General features: G+C 45.8%; 1 protein-coding gene across 1 annotated transcript in view; it reads right to left on the bottom strand.

Moving 5' to 3' along the window:
• The window catches only part of NUP93 (nucleoporin 93), a 109,552-nt gene extending 100,044 nt beyond the window's left edge, over positions 1-9,508 (bottom strand). The window contains exon 1 of the mRNA XM_055332157.1: positions 9,416-9,508. The gene's annotated coding sequence lies outside the window, so the exon portion shown is untranslated. The remainder of the gene's footprint in view (positions 1-9,415) is intronic.
• Between the last annotated feature and the right edge of the window lie 2,563 nt (positions 9,509-12,071).

Raw genomic sequence — 12,071 nt, 5'->3', positions numbered from 1 at the left:
TCTTTTCTAAACCAATGTTTCTCAAATGGGGGCAAATTTGCCTCCCCAGGGGTCACTGGCAAAATCTAGAGACACTTTTGGTTGTCCTAATTCAGGGAGATGTGCCACAGGCTACTGACATCTAGAGGGTAGAGGCCAAGGGTGCTCCTAAACATCTTACAATACACAGCACAGCCCCCACAACAAAGAATTATCTAGCCCAAAATATCAATAGTGCAGAGGCTGAGAAGTTCTGCTATAAACCAAAGAACACTTCTTGTCCTTGTCCTGAGGGTATCATATCAAGGGTACTAGAAACCTCTGCAAATATATGCATATTGTTTTCCTTAATATAAGAAAAGCACTACAGCTTTTACCAGATTCTTTTTTTGTTTTAAAGATTTTATTTATTCATGAGAGACACAGAGAGAGAGGCAAGAGAGAGAAGCAGGCTCCTCACAGGGAGCCCAACACGGAACTGGATCCCTGGACCAGGATCACGCCCTGAGCCAAAGGCAGACAGACGCTCAACTGCTAAACCACCCATGCATCCCAGATTTTATCAGATTCTAATAAAAGTCTGAGTCCACCACCACCACCACCACCAAATAATATTAAAACCATTATATATACAGAATTATCTCATTTGGGATTTTTATGGTGGTATATTCATACCCTGGTATACCACACAGCAACAGAAGAGACTGAACTACAGCTACATGGAATATGGATAAATTTTGCAGACATAGTGGTTAACTAAAGCAGCCAGATTTACTTTTAAAAACAAACAAACAAACATACTGCATGATCCCACTTATACGGATTTTAAGAACAGAAACACTAAGTCTATGGTGATAGAAATCAGAACAGTAGTTATCCTGGGGTGGGGGCAACCAACTGGAAAGGAGCACAACAAAACTTCCTGGGTGCTATGGACTGTAATGTGCCCCTCCAAAATTCCTAGGTCAAAGCTCTAAGACCCAATATGATGGTGTATGGAAAAGGGGGCCTTTGGAAGGTAACTAGGTTTAGATGAGCTCATGGAGATGGGGTCCTTATGAAGGGATTACTGTCCCACTAAGAGACCAGAGGGCTTGCTTCCTACCCAGCCCCCTCCAGCGCATTCACCCAGAAAAGAACATGCGAGCACACAGTGAGACAGCAGCCATCTAAAAACCAGGAAGCAGATCCTCACCAGGACCCAACCATGTTGGCTGGTACTCTGATCTCGACTTCCAGCCTTCAGAACTGTGGCAAAATAAACGGAGCCATCCAATCTATGGCAGCTCACTCTAAGACACTAGGGTATTGTAAATGTTTCATATCTCAACATGACCGGTAGACACGAGTGAATAAATACGTAAAAATTCACTGCATACACTTAAAGTCTGTTCACAGATAATTTACAGAAAAGCAAGAAACATGGCAAGAAACTTAACTTAGCCTTGCCTCCAGAAAGCTAAGGAAAGAATTGGGACTTTTCATTTTATAACCCCCCCCCCATCAGTCTGAATTATTTTCCATGGCTATATGTGACCTTGTCTGATTTTAAATCATTTGTTACTTTCTTTTTTAGAGAAGATTTTATTTATTTATTTGACAGAGCACATGAGAGCCAGAGAGCACAAGCAGGGGGAACAGCAGAGGCAGAGGGAGAAGCACGTGGGGCTCAATCCCAGGACCCTGAGATCATGACCTGAGCCAAAGGCAGATGCTTAACTGAACCACCCAGGCACCCCAACTTGTTGATTTTTAAATTGCTCTAAACCCTCTGCTTCAGTATGTCTCACCACTGCCCTGAATCCCTGACGGCAATGACTATCAAATCCACACTCCCACTCTGCTCCCCGCACTCACACTCCAACCCAGAGTGCTTCCAGGCACTGCCTACGCATTTCTACTCAAGCATGTAACTGTCACACCTCAAAATGCATTTACCACTCCCCACCACCACCTGCCCTAATCGCCGCCTCTCTGTCCCCTGGCTTCTCCCTCTCTCTCTCTGGTTCTAACTCATTCTTCTCCTTTACATCTGGACATGACCTCAGACTGTTTAGTTACAGTATTCTCCACTCTCCAGGCTTAAAAACCAATGAGATGAAGATACATTTTTTTGAGAGAAAGCAGGTAAGTATTCCTCATTATCCAAACTATTGCTCCTAACAAAAATTCAGGAAAACAAATACTTTATATTCAGCTGCAGGACATCCTTCACTCTCCAAACTCGCTATCCAAACTCTCATTACCTAACAGATTTAAACAGCTAGAGATATTTGTATTTTTGCAGCATCTTCTAATTATCACCTTTTCCCTCCAGCTTTATTCAGAGATAACTGATACATAACATGGTGTAAACTTAAGACATACAGCGTAACATATATATTTCTGCATGTATTAGAAAATGATTACAATAAAGTTAGTCTAACTGTTGCTTCCATCTTCCTCACCAGGAGGCCAGACTTCCATCCCTTTAAACCCAAGTTCTTGAGAGACCCCAGGACATGTCTTCGAGCTCCTCCTGCTCCATGTCATTCTGCTTGCTGTGGTCACCTCAATCTTTCCAGCACTTTCCCTATGTTGCTCTCAAAAGTCCTCAAAACTTCCATTCAGAAGGATCCAGATGAGGCCCTGCTTTTGATGAAACCCTATGTACCAGTTACCCAGTCTACTCTGCCCCTAACCGTCCTTATGCATGCCCTGCTGTTTGGCCTTGCTCGTGCCATTTTTCCCAACCAGGAGTATCTAATCACTTCCACTGTACCCCTGAGCTCCAGCCAGCAACTCCACTCCAGTGGGGCGACTGTAGACAAGTTTATTACACTTGCTGGGCCCATCTGTGAAATGAAAAAAGAGCTGCATCTCCTTCACAGGCCCCACAGCAACCATTTAGGAAACCCTGGCTATTATTTTTACCACCAGTTCAAGTCCTGCCTACCAGATGGTTTTCTTCATCACCCACCCCACAAGAGCTCCCCTCAACAAAATTCTTTTCTACTCCATTATCTGCCTTACAGTTTTCCATGTGGCTAATCCACAGTTGTGGTGCTCCACGGGGTTTCTGCAGCCTCCTTATTTTACTTTGGAACTCTTTTTCCACCAATATGTAGTTGTCTGTTGGTGGTTGTGCTATTTTTATGTGGGGACAAGCATCAGGACCTCTTAGCTTACCATCCTGCTGACATTGACCTCCTTTATTTGTTTCACATTATCGTCTGTTAATACCTAGACCTCCACCTCCCTCAAATAGCCTAAAACTTAAAGCCTCTTGTAGCTTTACTTCTTTTTTTTTTTAACCTCCAACAGTGTCCTCAAACAGTAGCTAATCCCCAACACAGTCACCGACAGAATAAGCTTCCGCAAATTTTGCCAAGAATGTCTAATTGAGATAGGGAAATCAAAGGGACCCCATGAGAGACTGTTCTGCTGCCTTTATTCTTGCTAGGACCTGCACCACCACCTTATAGTACAGATAATGTATGTCTCCCTCGTGAAGGTCAAGGAGTCAATGTGCACTGTAAAGCACATCTAAGGAGTGACCGGTCAGGGGCATCACGTATGTTTTCCAGATCACTGCTTCACCAAGACCCCTGGCTCCAGGGCATAAGTGACTTATGGAAGACACCTAAACATTCATCCATTTTAACCTGTTCCTGGATACCTAAAAAGGCACCTTAAAACAGATCTCAATCCTCAATAAAAACCCCAGCCCCCAAGCAAAGCCAAGATTCACTCTTCTCAGTCTCCCAGATGCTCTGTCTGTAACTGCACTCTCTCTTTCTGTCTTCAATTTTTTTTTTTCTGTCTTCAATTAACTCTGCTCTCACTTCTTCTCGGCTCACGTTTGATTTCTATTTCACACAAAGACGAGAACCCTCTTGGCTGGTCTTATAGGACCTCCTCTGGGTCCTCGAACCAAGCTAGCCTGCACCATAATGACTCCTTATTTTTTAAATTCCTATGCTGACCTTGTGAGGGCCACCAAAGTTAGAGCCCCATCTTCTTTCCTTCAACAAATATTTATTAAACATCTCCCATATGCTACGTATTATCTGTTCAAGACACTGGAGATGGAGCTGTGAAAAAACCAGACATTTCCCAGACTCAAAGAACTCATAGCTGTTAGAAGACAATTAAAGTACATAAACAGGAATGCCTGGGTGGCTAAGCAGTTGGGCATCTTCAGCTCAGGGCATGATCTCAGGAGTCACGGATCAAGTCCCACACCGGGCTCCCTGCATGGAGTCTGCTCCTTCCTCTGTCTGTGCCTCTGCCTCCCTCTCTCTGTCTCTCATGAATAAATAAATAAAATCTTAAAAAATATATATATAAACAAATAGACACATGATGCCAGGTATTGATAAATGCTACAAAAAGATGAAACAGGGAGATGTGGGAGAGTGGATAGTGGCAATGCTTTTGAAGGGGTGTTCTATGAAGCTTCTCTAAAAAAGAAACTGCTGGGAACACCTGGGTGGCTCAGTGGTTGAGCGTCTGCCTTCGGTTCAGGGAATGATCCCAGGGTCCTGGGATCGAGTTCCCTATTGGGGTCCCTGTGAGGAGCCTGCTTCTCCCTTTGTCTGTCTCTCTCTCTCTCTCTCTCTCTCTCTCTGGTGTGTGTCTCATGAACGAATAAATAAAATCTTTTAAAAAATAAATAAAAAGGAAATTCCTGAAAAAAGACCTGAATGAAGTAAGGGAGTGAGCTATGTTGGTATCTGGGAAGAATGTTCTTGCAAAGGAAACAGTGAAAGCAAAAGCTTCAAAGCAGACACACATTTAGCATATAGGAAGAAGAGCAGGAGGCCCGATGGCTGAAGCACACAATCACAGGGAAGAGTGGTGGGAGAAGGAGTTAGGGCAGGGGCTGGATGGTACAGGCTTCACAGCACAAGGTAATAAGAACATTGGATTTTAGTCTATGTGTATTGGGAACTACTGAAGGATTAAGGCTTTTCACTTCTGCATGGAGAAGAGACTGAGGAGAGGAAGGGCACAAAGTGAAACCCAGGAGAGCAGTCAAGAGGCTGCTCTATCACCCAGATGTGATACATGAGAGTGGTGTGGACCAGGATAATACTGGTGGAAGAGACAAAAGTGGGTATGACTCATGTATACATTTTAAGCACAAATTTCATGTAGGTATGAATCCTGTATGTAGAGTGTGAGAGAAAAGAAGTCAAAGACAATGACAAGGTTTTAGGCCTGAATACCTTGGGAGCATGGAGATGCCACTTACTGGAACAAGGAAGACCAGGAAGGGAGAAGATTTAGACACCAGAGGGCTGCTGTGATGATGACATTAGATTATACAAGCAAAGGGATGCCCAGGTGGCTCAGCAGTTGAGTGCGCCTGCCTTCGGCCCAGGGCGTGATCCTGGAGTCCCGGGATCCAGTCCCACATTGGGCTCCCTGCATGGAGCCTGCTTCTCTCTCTGCCTGTGCCTCTGCCCCTCTCTCTGTGTGTCTCTCATGAATAAATAAATAAAATATTTTAAAAAAAAGATTAAAAAAAAAAAGATTATACAAGTAGAGGCCATGGCAGGGACTCACACACAGCCAGAGCTAGGGAAATGATGGCTGTCCTTATTTCCAATGTTTTTGGCTCCTTTTCCTAGAGTTCAGGTCTCTTCTTTCCTAAAATTCTTCATCAATAGGGGAAACTGGGTGAGGGGTACAGGGTACTCTGTACTAACCTGGCATATTTTCTGTAAACCTAAAACTATTCTAAAATTAAAAGCTTATTTAAAAAATCTTCAACCCCAAATGCTCCTTTAGCTCCTGCTCTATTTACAAAGAGACAGCCATCCTTTGTCACACCTCATCCATTCATCACCCACTATAATGTAATTTCTGCTTGCCCTCCAATTACTGATTTCCTCTGCAGCCACCAATGACCTAAATGCTAAGTCCAATGGACTTTCAACCCTTCCTCTCTCACAGCCTCTGATACCCTAACCATTCCTGAAGCACTCTCCCCTAACTTGAAGATACCGCCTTTTCCTGGTTCTCCTCCTGCTTTTCCAATTCTTCCCTCTCTCAAGCCTCCTCTGCTGTGGTTTCTACATCTACCCATCCTTTAAATGCCAAGCTTCTATCCTTGGACCTCCTCTTCTCACGCTGCATATTTCTCTAGATAAGATCCACCTTTGGCCATGGCTTCAATTAGAATCCCTGCCAGTGGTTATCAATCTTTTGGATGGCCACAGACCTCTATGAATCTAATGTTTATGTACATACATAAACACAAAAGAACTGCACACATATTCTTAAAGATGCACTGTCAGGAAGCTCATAGGACCCCTCCCCAGAAAGGCCACCCAAAGACCTCTGAGGACTTTCTGAGCCCAGGTGAGAATGCTGATTTATTAAAACAAAAATTTGGTAGAAACTATTCTATGTTCAGGTCAGCTCTCTCACCTGAGCTAGTATCTCCAACTGCCCCCCTGACAACTGCAATTGGATGACCCATGGGTACATCAAACTACCTGTGTCCCAAACCAAACTCATCATTTCTCTCTCCTTTCAGCTGCCAACACCACCACTTCCTCCTCCTGGGTGCCCCGTCTCTTAGTAAAACTACTAGCATCCAGCATCTCAGCCAGAAACCACCCAGGAGTCACTTCAGAGTTCCCTTCCTTGGCTCCTGAACAACTAGCCAATCGCCATGTCTACCTCTCAAACCTTTTGCAAAAGGGAATCCCCCATCTCTCTTGCTTTCACTCTGACCCTCATGCTTTTCTCCTAACTACCTCAAAAGTCTAAGCCTTTGAGCTCCTCTAACTCACCCTCCCCTTGGCAAGAGGTCTTTCTGAAATGCTCCACTCCTTCAGTCCTACCAGGGACACCTTCCAGGTCCCCTCCAGGAGGAAGTGCCTGCGATTTGACACTGTCACTCTTACCATTCACATCTCTCAATATCCTCCCCTAAAGATACCCTAGTAAGTCTCTACTGCTAGGGGTGCTTTGCGCTGTTTCTTCTCTTTCTACTCCTGCACACGTAGCTGCACATTCTCCTATAACGCATCCCACACCTACACTGCCACACGGGGAACTCTCATATATCCTGCAAAGTCAGCTAGGGCAGTACTCCCCACCCCAAAACCTTCCCGTACTATTCTGAACCTTCTATTTCTGTTTTTCTCTGGTGGAATAGTTTTAATTATTTCTTCCTTCTCTACACAGCAAACTCCTATAAGTCACACTGCTCACCTCTAAATCCTCAGCAGCCAAGTTTAGCATTAAATAGGTACCAAATAAATATTTAATGAATTAAAGTGGTTCAGTTCCCTGAATACACCTTGGGCCTCACCTCTGGGTCTTTGCTGACCTCTCCTCCGCCTTAGAACATCCATATTTCCCTCTACCTTATTTTCTACTTCAGTCCATCAAGAAGCAGATTCAGAGCTCAGCTTCAGACTCAAATTCACCACTTCTCCAACTGTTCCCATCTTAGGGTCTTTGCACTTGCTATTCCCCTCCCATGAGTGCTCTCACCTCAGCTATTCCCATAATTCGCTCTCTTATTTCAATCAGGTCCCAATTTAGATATACTTGTCCTCCTTTAAAAACAGCCCTGACACTACATCCTACACTTGTGTGTTCATTGTTGGTGGTGTCCTCCATAGGAACATTACTTCAATGGGGGCAGGCCTGTTTCATTCACCACTGTATTCCCAAGCCTGTAGCAGTTCCAGGAACATCCCTTTATTTTGTATTTATTGAGTACCTACTGTGTGCCAAGTCTAGGTGCTGAAGATCTATCAGGGAACAAAACATAAAAACCTCCCCCCACTTCATATTCTGGAAGGAAAAGACAATACATGAGGCAAATAACTGAAATACAATTGCTAAGAAGAACTAAGGCAGTAAAGGAAAATAGGAACTGAGGAAAGCCTCACTAGGTGACCCCTAGAAATAAAAACCTGAAAAAAAGGAAGGAAGCAAACCACATGAGTATTGAACTGCAAGCACAAAAGCCCTGAGGCCAAAGCATGTCTGAGGCCATGGAAGGGGAGCGCAGCAGAAAATGAGAGTGGGAAAGTAATGGCAGGTCAGATTACGTAAAGCCTTAAGGCTCACTATAAGGTATTTGTCTTTAAATGAGATGGAAACCATTGTAGAGTTTTTGCGTAAAGGAGTGATATGATCTGACCTGTGTTTCAAAAGGATCCTTCTAGCTGCTGTGCTGAAAATAGGGCATGAATGCAAGGGCAGAAGCAAGGAGACCAGCTGGGAGACTATTTCAATAATCCAGGTGAGAGGTGGTTGTGAATTGGCCCAGGGTGGCAAGCACTGGATATGGAGAAAAAAAGAGAGAGCAGACAAGGGTGACTCCAAGGTTATTGGCTAGAGCCTTTTATATTACTCAGATAGAAAAAACACCAAGAAGAGCAGTTTGGGAGGGAGGATAGATGGAAAGCTTGCTAGGCCTGTCTGACATGTTCAGTCTGAGTTCCCTATCAACCACCTCAGTTAAGAAAGAAAACAGGCAGCTGGGTATAGGTCGAGGGAGAGGCCCATTCTGGAGATACAGATATAGGATCTGTTAGCCTAATATATGCGTATTTAAAACTATGAGCCTTGAATAACAATTCACCATGAATGAAAAATCAAAATGTCCCAAATACAAAGAACAGAGGAAAGAGAAATGCTATTACGTCCAAGGGCACCTTCTCAGGTTCCGGACAGAATACAAAAGGTGACCCCTGCTCATGCTGAAAGGCAATTCGGCCAAAACAAAAACAAAAACCTCACAAGCGACAGGGGCAAACCCACAGCAGCGAATGGGTGGCCAAACTCTGACCGAAGATCCTTGGGGTCCGCCCCGTCATTTTTTAAAGAGACTCCGCAAACGGAGGCATTGCCCCTGCAGAGGATGGGGTGCTGTGAGCCCCGAGAAGGTGCAGGCCACCTCCAGGTTCTAATCTCCAGCATGTCCCTAGATGGGGAGGAGCAGTCCCCTGATGGCGGTACAGGAAACAGGCCAAGGACTGAGCGAGGCTAACGGGGTCGTCACCGTCACCCCAAAGACCTCCGCCCTCGTAAGGCAGGGTGCGTCGCAGGAGACCAGCGAGAAGGCGGGGTGCTGCGGCGGGGAGCGGGGCCGATCCAGCCCAGGGTGGGCGGGGGCGTGGGCGTGGCGCGCCGCTGCAGAGCGCCCAAGTGGGGGGAAGAGGCCCGTCCGGAAGCCGAAGCCCCACGCTCGGAAAGAGGGCAGCAGGCACGCCCAGGGCGCAGCCCGGCGCTAGGATGGGGGGCTGTCGGACCCGGCGCTCAGCCGCCAGTGTCAGGCGTGCTGGGCTACCAGGAGGCGAACGGGAAGCGCGGGCAGCATGGCTCCGAGCGTGGGGCCCCGGCTCCGGCCGGCCTCGGGGCCCCGGCTCAAGGACAAGCCGCCAAGTAGGAAGGACAGGGACAGGGAGAGACACGCCCTTACCTGACACCGCAGCCTTCTCAGCCGCCCCGGTCCCGGGTGGAGAACGCGGCCGCCGCTTCTCGCGCCGCTCGCCCGCACTTCCTGATTGGTCCAGGCCGGCCCTCCCAGAAGCCCTCGCGCGGCGCGCTGCCAAAAAAACTTTATGGAGACCCGCAGAGGAGAACAAGGACACGGGCGGGGCTGGGGGCGGGGCCTCCGGCGGAGCTGCCACGCCCCCCCTCGCCGGCGGCCACCGCCCTCACGCGTCCCTCGCGGCCAGAGGCGGCTCGGACCCGAGGAAGCGAGCGCGCAGCCCCGCGGGCCCATCCCTTGCCCGGTGCTGAGCGCCGTCCTAGCGCCAGGTACTCTTCGAGGCGCGGGGGGCACAGTGGCCACCGCGACAGACAAGATCCCCGCGAGCTGGTGGGAGAAACAGACTAGGATAAATAACTGCCAGTTTGTAAGGCGGGCTATGATGCAAAAAAAGCAGGATAATGGGACAAAGAATGCCTTTGTGGTCCCAAGGCCTCTCTGAAGAGGGGCTGTCCGAGCGGAAACAATGATGAGAAAGGGTCAGTCTTGCAGAGCCTTGGCTGCAGAGCTTTCCAAGCAAAGGAACAAGAGTGAAGGCTCCGTGGGTAAACAAGCTTGGCGGGTGGAGAATAGGAATGTAGGAATGTAAGATGGTGCAGCCTCTTTGGAAAAGAGCATGGAGGCTCCTAAAAAATTAAAAATAGAATTTCCATACAATCCAGCAAGTCCACCTCTGGGTATATGCCCAAAAGCACTGAGGGTCTCACAAAGAGGTATGTGTACACCCATGTTCATAGCCGCATGATTCACAACAGTCAAAACGTGGAAGCAACCCAAGTGTCCATCCACAGGGGAATGGATAATCAGATGATGTGGTCTATACAGTGGAATGTTATTCATCCTTAAAAAGAAGAAAGGAAATTCGGTCGTATTCTACAATGTGGATAAAACTTGAGGACATGCTAAGTGCAATAAGCCTGTCACATAAAGATTAATACTGTGGTTCTATTTACAGAGTATTTAGAGGAGCCAAAATTCTGGACAGAAGTCTGGTGGTTCCCAGGGGCTGGGATGAGGGAAGGAGAATCATGGGTTATTGTTTAATGACTACAGTTGCAGTGTATAAAATGAAGAGTTATGGAGATGGATGGTGGTATGGTGGCACATTATAAAAATGTTTAATATCCCTGAGCTGTACACTTGAAAATGGTTAGGATGGTATATTTTATATTATGTGTATCTTAATACAAGAGTAAAGTTTTTTGGGATCCCTGGGTGGCTCAGCGGTGTAGCGCCTGCCTTTGGCCAAGGGCGCTGGTCCTGGAGTCCCGGGATCAAGTCCCACATCGGGCTCCCGGCATGGAGCCTGCTTCTCCCTCCTCCCGTGTCTCTGCCTCTCTCTCTCTCTCTCTCTCTCTCTCTCTCTCTCTATGTCTATCATAAATAAATAAATAAATCTTTAAAAAAAAGAGTAAATTTTTTTAAAAGACTGTGGAGCAACTTGGACCATCGTATTCTGTTCAGAGGGTTGGAAAAAGGGACAACCTTTTTGGAAAACTGGCAAAATATATGAAAGCTAACATACTCTATGACCCAACGATTCTACGTGTGTGTGTGTGTGTGATATCTTTCTCTCTATTCCCAGCATGAATGTGGAGTAAATATTTTCACCAAAAGCTGTGTATGACAACATTCATAGCACCCTAATCCAAAAGTGGAAACAACCCAAATGTCCATTAATGGAAGAATGGATAAATAAATGATGGTACAGGCATATAGCAAAATACTACAGTAGCTAAGAGAATGAACCACACCCACAAACAACAACATGAATGAATCTCACAGACTTAATGGTAAGCAAAGGAAGCCAGATCCAAAAGTAGGACTCCATTTATATAAAGTTCAAATCAGGCAAAACTAACTTATGGTGACAGATGTCAGAATAGTGGTGATTTTGAAGGGCGGAAAGGCTGCTGACTGGGAAGGGAAATGAGAGAATCTTCTGAGGTCTGTTAATGTTCTGTTTCTTAATCTGGGTGCTGAGTGCATGGATGTATTCACTTTTTAAAAATTCATTGAGCTGCACATTTAAGATTTGTGCACTTTGCCACACATATATTATTCATTACACTACAATAAAAAAGTAAAAAATAAAGTGAAATATTCTCTGTGCTGTGGAATGTTAAATGTTTTGCTATCCAGAATTCATAGCACTTCCCTCTCCCAACTGTTTGCAGTCTGGAACCTTGTTTTATTTCTTTGGTCTTCCCCACAATCCCCAGCATGTGGTACTGGGAAGGAAGGCAAGAAATATTTCTTAAATGACAGACAAAATCCAGCATCATGATCACCCCTTATCCTGAACTGAGCTGTCAGAGATGGCTTTTGATGGGTGGCAGCAAATTACATAAAGCTTCTCGAACTGTGGCTGAGTGGTCAGCAATATTCTTTATAAGTCATTAAAATCGTAGAAGGGAAGCTTCTTACCATGCACCTCAGATGAGTTTTTAAGATTTGTGCACTTTACTAGATGAAATTATTTCTCAATAAAAAGATCAATATGCTTCAAATTAAAGAAAAAAATGATTCACATCTAGTATTGCACTTGAACCTTGCAATAACCCAGTGTTGAGCAGATCAGGGC

Source organism: Nyctereutes procyonoides, unplaced genomic scaffold (genome assembly GCF_905146905.1).
Source record: "Nyctereutes procyonoides isolate TBG_1078 unplaced genomic scaffold, NYPRO_anot_genome, whole genome shotgun sequence".
NCBI lineage: Eukaryota > Metazoa > Chordata > Mammalia > Carnivora > Canidae > Nyctereutes > Nyctereutes procyonoides.
Note: the sequence above shows the minus strand (reverse complement) of the source record. Positions and strands in the feature narration are given on the sequence as shown.